General features: G+C 41.9%; 1 protein-coding gene across 3 annotated transcripts in view; it reads left to right on the top strand.

Moving 5' to 3' along the window:
* The window catches only part of HEPACAM (hepatic and glial cell adhesion molecule), a 201,741-nt gene that overhangs the window by 85,523 nt on the left and 104,186 nt on the right, over positions 1 to 12,032 (top strand). Inside the window, exon 1 of one of the 3 annotated variants that reach the window (XM_033919343.1) lies at positions 5,669 to 5,716. The exons of the other annotated variants lie outside the window; for them this stretch is intronic. The gene's annotated coding sequence lies outside the window, so the exon portion shown is untranslated. Of the gene's footprint in view, positions 1 to 5,668; positions 5,717 to 12,032 lie in introns of those variants that run through there. 3 annotated transcript variants of the gene reach the window in all.

Here is a 12,032-nt window from a genome sequence, read left to right as displayed (position 1 = left end):
CATAGTCTGCCATTGAGTCAGACATATGGGAAGACACACACTTGCCCTGGGATGGTAGCATGGAATGTTGTACTACAGTGTTCCCCCGTGAATTTGCGGTTTGTGGACTCACTCATTTGCGATCTGCTCCAACCGCCTCTTCCTGCATGTCAAAGCAGCTCCTGATTGATGTAGCCTGACTTTATGACAGGAAGAGACGGTCGGAGCAGACCACGAGTGATTTTCTTCACCTGCCGGCACTCCAGCTACCCTTTCCTGTCTCTCCAGCTTCCCTCTCCTGCCTTCCCTTCCTTTTGACAGGCGAAAAACCGTATTCGTGTTTTTTCAAAATTTGCGGGGGTTCCTGGAACATTACGCAAATTTTGGGGGAGTTCTGTTTTGGGGTTTCTGCCAGGTACTATTGACCTGGATTTGCCTCTCTTGGAAACAGGATAGTGGACTATGGGCCTTTGGTCTGACCCAGTATGGCTATTCTTAAAATAAAATATAGAAAATTTTTTTTTGAACTTATGTCTAAAGCAGGAAGTCTATGTGTTTTGCTCAGGTTCACAGAGTATGTAGTAAAGAAAGATGCTTGGCTTGCCCTCTCCATTATCAACTTGTAAATGGGTAGATAAATTAATTGAATTTTCCTAGCCTGAGTCACCATTTCTAATGATAACAAATTCTAATAATATCTAGGAAAAGAGAAGTTGCATTGTGGGAAGGAAACAAACCTGAGAGTGGGGCATATTCTGCTTTAATCATGTGGAAATAAAAAAGTTACTATTTGTTCTGCCCTCATTTTATCTGTGTGCATGTTATAGAAACATAGAAAGTGATGGCAAATAAAGGCCAAATGGCCCATCCAGTCTGCCCATCCATATCATCTGCTATCTCCTCCTCCTCCTAAGAGATCCCAAATGTTTGCCCCATGCTTTCTGACTTCAGACACACTCCTCATCTCCACTACGAGTTCATTCCAATCTTCTATCTTCCTTTCCGTAAAGAAGTACTATTTCCTTAAATTAATTTTGAGTCTATTCCCTTTCAACTTCTTCTTATGTTCTCTTGTTCCAGAGCACTCTTTCATTTGCAAGAGACCCACCTGTGCATTTATGTCATAGAAAGGTCTCAATCAAATCTCTCTCTCGTTTCCCCCTCCTCCCCTTAAAATATACATATTGATAGGGTTACCATATGGCTCCAGAAAAGGAGGACGGGTTGAAACATCTGGGTTTTACATAAGAACATAAGAACATAAGAACTGCCATCTCCGGATCAGACCCATGGTCCATCAAGTCCGGCGATCCGCACATGCGGAGGCCCAGTCAGGTATACACCTGATGTAGTTTTAGTCACCCATATCCCTCTATGCCTCTCATAAGGAGATGTGCATCTAATTTGCCTTTGAATCCCAGCACAGTGGATTCCTTGATAACCTCCTTTGGGAGAGCATTCCAGGCGTCTACCACTCGCTGCGTAAAACAGAACTTCCTGACATTTGTCCTGGACTTGTCCCCCCTTAGCTTCAAACCATGTCCTCTTGTCCGTGTCGCGTTGGACAATGTAAATAATTTATTTTCCTGCTCTATTTTATCGATGCCTTTCAGCATTTTGAACGTCTCGATCATGTCCCCTCGCAGCCTTCTCTTCTCAAGGGAGAACAGTCCTAGTTTCTTGAGTCGTTCCTCATATTCCAAGTTCTCCATACCTCTTATTAACTTCGTTGCTCGTCTCTGCACCCTCTCTAACAGTTTTATATCCTTCTTTAGGTTGGGAGACCAATGTTGGACACAGTATTCCAAGTGTGGTCTGACCATTGCTCTATAAAGCGGTATTATGACTTTCTCCGATCTACTCGTGATTCCTTTCTTTATCATGCCTAACATTCTGTTTGCTTTCTTTGCCGCTGCCGCGCATTGTGCCGACGGCTTCAGGGTCCTATCTATCAGTACACCCAGGTCCTTTTCTTGTTCGCTCTTACCCAGAGTTGCGCCTGACATTCTATACTCGTATTCCTTATTCTTACTACCTAAATGCATTACTTTGCATTTCTCCACGTTGAACTTCATCTGCCATTGATCTGCCCATTTCTCTAACTGATACAAGTCGCTCTGGAGTTCCTCGCTATCCTCCTGCGATCTGATTGCCCGGCATAGCTTTGTGTCGTCTGCAAACTTAATGATCTCACTGGATATTCCGTCTTCCAGGTCATTGATATAAATATTAAATAGGATCGGCCCAAGCACGGAGCCCTGGGGCACACCACTAGTCACTTTCTCCCAGTCTGAGAACTTTCCATTTATGCCCACTCTCTGCTTTCTGTTTTCCAACCATTTGCCTATCCACCTTTGTATATCTCCCTCTATTCCATGGCTTTGTAGTTTCCTGAGCAATGGAACTAAAACCAAGATGTCTCAATCCGTCCTCCTTTTGCTGGAGCCATATGGTAACCCTACAAGATATTGAGGCCTATAAGTCTGTCTCTATATGTTTATGATGAAGAACACTGACCATTTTAGTAGCTGCCCTCTGAACCGACTCCATCTTGGTTAAATCTTTCTGTAAGTGCTGTCTGCAGAACCGCACACAATACTTTAAATCAGGGGTGTCCAACCCAAAGCTCGGCAAAGTGTTTTGTGCGGCCCGGCTTGACATTAGTGCTGCCCAATTCACCGATTCACTTTGATGAATCGATTTGTTTTCTTAAAAAAATCAGACTCACCGAATTTGGTGAGTCCTGAGTCTCCTCTCCTAAAGCAGCAGCGGTGATGAACAGACTGCTCCTGGCCTGCCCACCGTGGCCTTCTTTCTGCTGTGTCACTGATGACATCACTGATGATGCGGCAGAGGGAAGCCCTGGTTAACAGGCCGAGAACATAACATAACATCATACTACTTAACCACGTAACCATGACTTCCATGAGATTTACAAAATTTAAGAATGACAAAAATAAATTATATGATCAAGTATTTTGAAAAGAGATAAGTTTTCAGTTGAGTTCTGAAATATTTATAAGAGCAAGCTCCAAGTAATAACAATCAAAATTCTCTGTCGTGTGAAGCTTCTTGGAATGCTAAAGTATGGTCCAGAAATTTCTTACTTTTACAGCCCTGTACTCACGGGAAGGTGAATAGGGCATGAGACTTTCTACTATTTTTATACGATGCTAGAGAGACCATATAAGACAGAGTGGTACCGTACTTAATCTTATAGCAAAAGCAACCCAACTTAAACAAAACACGAGCCTCCATTGACAGCCAATGCAATTCACAATAAAATGGAGTCACATGATCATATATTTTTTAAGACCGTAGATCATTTTAACCACTGTGTTCTGAATCAGTATGAGTCGAACCATGTCTTTCTTGGGAATTGTTAAATACTGTACACATTATTAGAATAATCCAAAAAGACTCAATAATAAAGATTGTACCAGAAGTTTAAAAGCAGAAAGCTCAAAAGAAGGTTTAATGGTTCGCAGTTTCCATAGCGTGTAATAACCCTTACGTACCACAGCATCTATTTGTTTTTTCATAGTTAGATGCTGGTCCAAAATAACTCCTGTTTACCGCTGCTGTTTTAGGAGGCCCAAAAGTTGTGGTCTCATGGGTGGGGGGAGGGAGAGATGAAAAACCTCTGCACAGGGGTATAGGAGGGAGGAAGGAATGGAGTTCCCTTTTCACCTGACGAATCTCGCCAAGCCAGCCGTATCAGAATTGAATCTTGTTGTAGTCTCATCGTCCTTTCACCCCTTCCCTTCCCCTGTACCACCAACCTTTTTTCTTCCTTTCCTCCCCTGTACTCAAAGGTTTACTTCTTTGGGTCGCGGTATTGGCAGCAATTCCCACACACTGCCTGCTGCTGCCCCGGAAATCTCTCTGTGTCAGGCAGCATGTGAGAGTCACTGCCGATACCGCGACCTGAAGAAGCAAACCTTGGAGTACAGGGGAGGAGAGGAAGAAAAGTTGGTGGCATGGGGAAGGGAAGAGATGAAAGGAACTTCAAGAAAGAAAGCTGGTGGCACAGGAGGAGGGGAGGGTGAGAGGAAGGAACATTGGTGGCACAGTGGAAGAGAAGAGGTTAAATGAACTTAAGGAAGCAAAGCTAGTGGCACAGGGAGAGGGAAGAGGAAGGGAAGTTGATGGCTTAGGGTGAGGAAAGAGGTGAAAGGAATTTCAGGAAGGAAAGCTGGCGGCACAGGGAGAGGGAAGAGGTAAGAGGAAGGAAAGTTGGTGGTACAGGGAGAGAGGGAGGCATGCATGGTAAGGGGAGAGGATGAAATTGCAAATAATGGAGGGGAAGAAGGGAGAGATGGTGTATGGAGAGGGATAGAGAGATTTGAGATAGGGCACAAGGCAGGGAGAGAGAGAGATGGTAGACAGAGGGAAAGAAAAATAAATGTTGGCTATGGCAGTGGAAGGGAAGGTACAGAAATGAAAGATGAATGGTGAGCCCGGAAAAAGAAGAAAACATCAAATCGTCAGGACTGGAGACCCCCTGCTCTAATGAGGCTCACCTCTGAAGAGGCTCACCATAGCTGTAATAGAAGTGAATGGGAGAGACAGGCTTCCGCTGTCAGTGGCGCACGTGGAGGATCGGTCAGTCAGGGTATTACTACATTTTGGGGTTCCTCTCCACAGTGTCCCTTTAATGAAGGTTTATTATTAGATATGTACATCTTCTATATTAGTGATTGCAAATTTGGGACCTGCTCGACCTTTTTTATGCTCATTAGCTAGCGTTAGTGTTTGTGTGGCCCCAGACAAATTTTTTTCTTCCAATGTGGCCCAGGGAAGCCAAAAGGTTGGACACCCCTGCTCTAAATGCAATTCAAGGGTATCCTCTTTCACCACTTCTTTTTGTTTAGATCCAATGATTAGGGAGATCTTGGACCATCCAGACATCCAGGGAGTATGTATAGGCCACTAGTAATTTAAGATATCTGCGTTTGTGGGTGATTTATTGGTTCACTTAACAGATCCCCAGAAGTCGCTTGGATTTTTGATGGAGCAGTTCTCAGACTATGGGGATTAATCAGGTTTTAAACTTAACTTTCATAAATCTAAGGCTTTACCTACAGAGGAGTCCATTAGAACACAATGGGAGGGAATATTTCCATTAAGTTAAGTAGAGCATTTGTTTTCTTATTTGGGAGTGGAGCTGTCTTCTACGAAAGCGTTATATAATTTTTTTTTTTTTTAATAAATTTTTATTTTGAAATAGGTATATAAGATAAAAGGGACAATACTCTGGGAACAAATAAATCCATAAACCAAAACACACGATGAAAGAGTCTACCGCGTGGTGTCTGCGTGGAGACAAATGGACCCAACCAAGAAACCAAGCAATAACCACCCCCCATTCCTCCCCCCCTCCAAGCACTCCAGTGTCAAAAATTCAAGAGGGCACTTTGGGCGCCATGGGATAAACTACCCCAGTCTGGAGCCCATATTGCCCCGAATTTCCTCCAACGGCCAGGGCCACAATTCTTAACATCCAAATATTCATACTTTAACCAGGTAAACAATTAATTTTTCCACATGGTAAGGGCAGATACCTCTGCTTGCCGCCAAAGCAAAAGTATACATTTTCGAGCCAATAACGAAGCTTTTTTTCAGCAATAAGGAAAATCCCAAAGAGGAGAATTGAGAAAAAAGCAGAACATCCGCCTTCAAGGGAACTCTACTCCTCATGATCGTCTGCAGATGAAGACCAACAAATGACCAAAAGGTTTGTACTCTTATCGCAAAGCGTTATATAAATTTAATGTAGATTTATTTCTAGAATATACAAAGACTTGTTTCACTCAATGAACTGTTCTCCCAGTCTCCTCACATGGTAGGATTAATCTTTATAGTATGATAGTATTCACTAAATAGCTTTATACTCTACAAATCTTACCTATTAGATTATTGAAGAAAGATATTAAGTTTTTGAATAAAGTTATTACTCTATTTCTTTGGAATGGGAAAAACCCAAGGATTGGTTCAATCACTTGTCCTTAGTCAGTTGGACTATTGTAACATTGTTCTTCTTGCTGGTACTTAGAAAAATCTTCATAGACTGCACAAAATTCAGAATGCAGCAGTCAGATTGATTTTCAATTTAAAGAAGTATGATCATGTCACTGAATTTTATTGTCGATTGCACTGGCTTCCAGTTGAGGCACGGGTTAAATTTAAACTTGGTTGTATTTGTTTTAAGACACTAACAGGCTCTATTCCTGAGTATCTTATGGAATCTTTTATCATCACAAACTTTAAACATCCTAGAAAATCTCATTCATTATTTTTATTCCCTTCTGTAAATATAAGAAATTTCAGGAACGATTATTATCTTTTCAGGCAGCCTCATAGGCCAGGGATTTAACTCATATATTCATATTCCCAAATTCGTATCAACAATTTTGACGCACCTTAAAAACATATCTTTTTAGGGAATCTTTCAGAAGCTAGATATTGGTTGTTTATTCATTTGTACTACTAGTCTTTGTGAACCGCATATAAATTAATGGTATTTGCGGTATCCAAGTGAGTTTTATGTTATAATTTGATATCTGGGAGATAGATTTTTTTAAATAGATTGTACTTACCTTTTTAGATTATGAAACACATAATTCAGATGCTGAATACTTTATTACAAGTTCCTTAGAAATTTCTGCCATGAGATTTGCGGGCAAGTATAATTCTTCGCTCTTTGAGAGATGGATGGAGAGAGTGCATTTATTAACAGGGTGACTTTGTAGTGTCAACTCCCTATTAGAAGTCATTTACAGCTTTTACCAGGATTTGAGAACCAACAATTTTTTTTTCATGGACTAGAAAAGGTATAATATTGGAACATGTGTTGACAGCAGATGGTGGCTTACAGCCTTGGGAATATTTTTCAATCTCAAAAATTGGTGGGCTGGAGGAATCATTTCGCATATTGACAATTTCAACATTATGTAGTTTCTTTATTGGTGAAGGGATTGAGAGTTATATTGGGAGAAAATTACATCAAGTTTTCAAGTTTATAAAAAAAAATTTTAGACCGCTTATTCAGATTTCTAAGCCGTTTTTCAATATAAAATTACATAAAAGCACATAAAAACAAGGGATACTAGATAACGTCCAAACATAACAAAAGGTTTTGATGTAACGTACGGAACTACTTCAAACAATAGGGTAGTGGGGAAGAACTACAATTATAGAAAAGGAGCAAAATAAAAGGAAAAAAACAATAGTTTAAGGTAAAAAAGCAGTTTTAAATTTTGCCCTTAAGAGGACCGTTGTTATCCAAAAGCGTCTTGGAACAAGAATGTTTTTAGTTTTGCTTTAAATTGTTTTAAATCAGATTCACAGCGCAAGTGGTTAGGCAGCGAATTCCATAGGGTAGGGGCAGTAACCACAGAGTTATTGGAACGCAATGTATTATTAATTTTTTAATCATTTTATGTCAGTTTCTGAGATACATTGAGCAATTCATCATCTGACCGGGCTGAAGATTTGCACCGAGTTACAGAATAAATGGTGAACAAAATTGGATTGGATTTGACAGGAGCCACATCGGGAGGGCATCTGCGCATGCGGGTGTGAAGTAATAACATTGCACACATGGTCCCGAGGTGGAAGCTTTTCAAAACCTGGACAAAGGGGTGGGTTTTCCCGGACATGTCCTCTATAAAGAGGACGTGTCCGGGTAAATCCAGACATCTGGTAACCCTACCCTAATGGCACTAACTCCCAGCCCTCAAAGAGCAACAGCCTTATGTGTGAAAAGGTAGCAAGGCATATAAATGTTACACTAGGATCTAAAACACCAATAGACAAGATCTCTACACTGAAAAGCTGAATTATGCCAAATTAATAAATTTTGAGTAAAATACTTTTTGTTGATTTTCTGTGGTCTGAGAATATTATTTTTATCATTCACTTTATCCTCTGTGTCTCTACTTTTCTCTGGTTTTTTTTTTCTGCTTTTTCCAGGGTCTTATGTCCATTTGACGTTTCTTCTTGACTACCATTCATCTTCCCTCTCTTTCCCTATCCATCCTATTCAGCATCTCTCTTCTGTGTTCCTGTTCTTATCCTTGCCCTATTTTCAGCTTCTCCCATCTGTGTTCCTATTTTGCCTTGTCCTGCATCTTGTCCCTCTGTCTCTTTCTATCTCCCTGTGATCAGCATTGCCCCTCTGTGCACCATCACCCTACCCCAATGTCCAGCATTGTTCCTATGTCCCTTTCCCCTCTCTGTTCAGACTTGCCCCTCTCTGTCCCTGTCCCTATGTTCCTCCATGGCAAGTATCCCTGCTCTGTCTCTCTTATCCCACTCCTTTCTTTCCTTCCTCTCACACCCCTCACCCCGGGGACATCTCTCCCTACTGCCTCCTCTCTTCTCCTCAGTCCAATCTCTTTCTCTACCCCCATCCCATCTCATCAAATATCTCTCACCTTCCCCAGCCCTATCTCTATCTCTCTCATCCTGAATCTAAAACCTATCCCTTCAACCTCCCCTCCTTTGGTTCAGCAGTGCCTTTTCCTGTCCTTCCCTTCCCCATATAGCTCCCCATTTGAAAAGCTCTGTTTGGAAGTTCTATCTCTGAAACAGGTGAAATTGACCTGACTTCGTCATTCGATGATTGTGGTGCAAGGCGTTCTGTTGTAGAAAGGCATTACCGTTTTGAGGTACAGTGCGCCCCGTCCTTGCTGAACTATAGGAAGTTGATTAAAACAATGCTCTTTGAGAGATATTTTTCATGTAAATGGGAAAGCTGAGGTTGAGTCCTTGTATTACTGCTGGTCTGATATCTTATAGCATTCTGGTTGTTTATGTGTTTGTTGCTTGGTGTTTGTTTGTGTGTCTATTGTTTAGTGTTATCCATATGAGCATTTTTTTGTAACTCGCTCAGGATTGTAGGCTAATAATAATAATATCCCGTCATACCTTTTCAGTTCAAGACAGTATACAACATGAAGTGCTGTAAGGGTAGCAAGGTTACATCAGTTAGATTTGGGAAGGTGTGGAAGACAGTTGAGTGAACGGGGTGGTATAGAGTAGGAGGAAGGAATGTGTAAGAAGAGGTAACAGATGAGCGAAATTGAAGGATCAGATAAATATGTCGAATAAGTGGGTTTTTAGTGATTTTTTGAATGAATGGTATGTTGGTACATTCAGGATTAGGTCGCTAAAGGTGTTGTTCCAGATCCCTGCTTGAAAGGAGAGTGTCCTGTTGAGGAATCTTTTGAATTTGCATTCATTGGGAGAAGGAAATGTGAACAGTAATGTTCTGCGAGAGAGGCGGAGTTTGTCCTGTAGGGTGAGGTGTTTCACGAGGTAGGTGGGTATGGTGCCGAGGTGGGTCTTGAAGCAGAGGTGACCATATTTGAAGATTATTCTGGCCTCAATAGGTAGCCAGTGAAATTTCTTGTAGTAAGGGGTGTTATGGTTGGATTTTTTCAAGCCAAAGATTAGTCGGATGGATGTGTTCTGGATCAGTTTCTTGATGGTTTTTTTGTGAGATCCTAGGTAGATTTTGTTGCAGTATTCCAGTGAGCTCAGGATCGGAGACTGGGCCAACTGTCTGAATGATGTGAAATCGAAGTATGGCTGCTTTGGGGCTTCAGGACCTTCCCTATGATTCGCCCTATCTATTTTGAAGAACATTTTAAGCATGCACAAAGAGGAATCTTAGAAATCTGTTAGAAAGAAGCATATGATATTTTCAGAAATTTCATGGACTTTAAGGTGGAGATCACTGCAAGCTGGCTTCTCGTTTTGATCTAGTGGCAGTCATGGAGACAGGGTTCATAGAAAAACCTGACTGGGGTATATTTAAAAGACTTCAGACATTGCAAAATATGATGGCACATTTGATTTATAGGTCTTCCAAATTTGAAAGAGTCACCTCATCATTTTGAATTAGAAGTAGGGAGATCTTGGAATTGCTACAGAAAGAACTATTCCAGCAGTTGGTAATGGAACCCACATGGGATAGGGCCACACTGAACTTAGGGAGAATGTTTCTGATGTTATAGTGGGTGATCATCTGGCATCCAGTGAGCATCGAATGATGTGGTTTAATATTAAGACAGGTGTGAAGAGGATTAATTCAAAAGTGAAGGTTCTAGGCTGCTTAAGAGCTAACTTTGTTCAGATGAGAGATTACGTCAAGGAGTTGCCTGGATAGGAACATCTGGAAGAAGTAGGAAAGCAATGGACAAAACTGAAAGGAGAAATTATAAGGGCACCAAACCATTTTGTAAAGAAAGGAAGTAGTTCCTGCTTTGGTTCCTAGAAGTAGTAGTTGAAAAGATGCAGAAAAAGTGATCATAGAGAATAGGAAGACAGGCGACAGTATTTGGAAAAGCTAAGGGGCCATTTTACTAAACAGTGGTAAAATGCTGCCGTAGCGTACCCTAACGCAGGTCATTCTCACCCACTAAGGTCGTTTTTACCATTGGGGTAAAATGGCTGATTTTCCTATTAATGGCTAATTTTTTCCATTAGCATGTGAGCCTCTATTTTCACCTATTTTGTAGGTGGTAGGGACTCATGCTCTATATCTGCGTTAATTAGCATGTGGTAATGCCCATGTGCTAATCGATTACCAAAGAACATACCCACTCTCTGACACCACCATGCCCCCAGTACTAAAAAATTAATTTTATTTTCTAGCAAGCAGCAAGTGCCATCTGCAGCTTACTGTGGGACGCCTTGGCGCACTTTGTTGTAAACCATTTTTGCTGCTGTAGGCATGTGTTAAAGCTTGCCGCAGAAGCTGGTAGAGTAATCAGCAAAGCAAAAAGATGCAAATAGAAGAAAACTAGCCAATATGGTAAACTGGGGGGTGGGGCAATATATTTTTAGATAGATTAGTAATAGGAGAAAGTGCAAAAGTGGTGTTGTGTGATTCAAAGGTGAAGGGGAGGAATATGTAGAAGCTTATAAAGATAAGGCAAAAGTGTTTAACAATTATTTCTGTTCTGTGTTCACAGCTGAAGGGCTGGGAGCAGGACCACAAAAGACAAACACAGATAGGAATGAAGGTGTGGTAGACCCTGAATGATATTCAAAGGACTGTATTTGTAAGGAAGCTAGCTAAACTAAAGATGGACAAAGCCATGGGGCCAGAGGGCATACACCCAGTAAGTAGAAAAGTTATTTTCAGTGTTTCTCTAGAGCTGGGTATGGTCCTAGAGAGTTGGAAAAGGGCAGATGTGGTCCCCTGCAACATAAGTAGAAGTAAGGAAGAGGTTGGGAGCTTTAGGCCGGTAAGTCTGACTTTTCCATGGAAAGTAATAGAAACGTGTTTAAAACAGAATAGTGAAGTTTCTGAAATCCAATGGATTACAGGACCCAAGGTAACATAGTTTTACTAGAGGCAGATCTTTTCAGACAAATTTGATCAATTTCTTTGATTGTGAGACCAGAGAGTTGGATTGAGGGAGAGTACTAGAACTGGTGTAGCAGTAGCAAAACCTCTGACATCAGTGGCATTGTAAGGGGGGGAGGCGGTCCAACCCAGGCGCCATCTCGATGGGGGTTCCGTCACCTCTCTGCCCCGCCACACCATGCTCACACCATCCTTCCTCCCATCCCATACCTCTGTAGATCCTTGCCAGCATGATCAACTTCTCCTGCCTGCTGCTTGTGCTGGCCTGGTTCCCCTCTGAATCACTTCCAGGTCACGAGGCCAGGAAGTGACATCAGAGGGAACCCAACGATGGTTCCGGTGGCATGCTGGAGAAGCCACTTGCACTGGCAAAGATTTACAGAGGTACGTGGGGGGAAGGGAGAGCACAGGTGTGGAGTGGGGGGGGGGTGTGGAAGGAGCGGTGAGGGAGAGGAGGATGCGGGGGGGGAGGGGGCACTGCCCTGGGCGCTTCTACCCTTGCGATGCCACTGTCTAACATGTTTCCACTTAGATAACTAATAAATAATCTGAGTACCCATGGTATGAGCTGTAAAGTGATTGATAGGATTAGGAAGGATTGATTGGAAAGCAACAGAACATAAGAACATAAGAATAGCCTTACTGGGTCAGACCAATGGTCCATCAAGCCCAG

Source organism: Geotrypetes seraphini, chromosome 13, assembly GCF_902459505.1.
Source record: "Geotrypetes seraphini chromosome 13, aGeoSer1.1, whole genome shotgun sequence".
In the NCBI taxonomy this organism is placed as follows: domain Eukaryota; kingdom Metazoa; phylum Chordata; class Amphibia; order Gymnophiona; family Dermophiidae; genus Geotrypetes; species Geotrypetes seraphini.
This window is presented reverse-complemented; position numbering and strand designations above follow the sequence as displayed.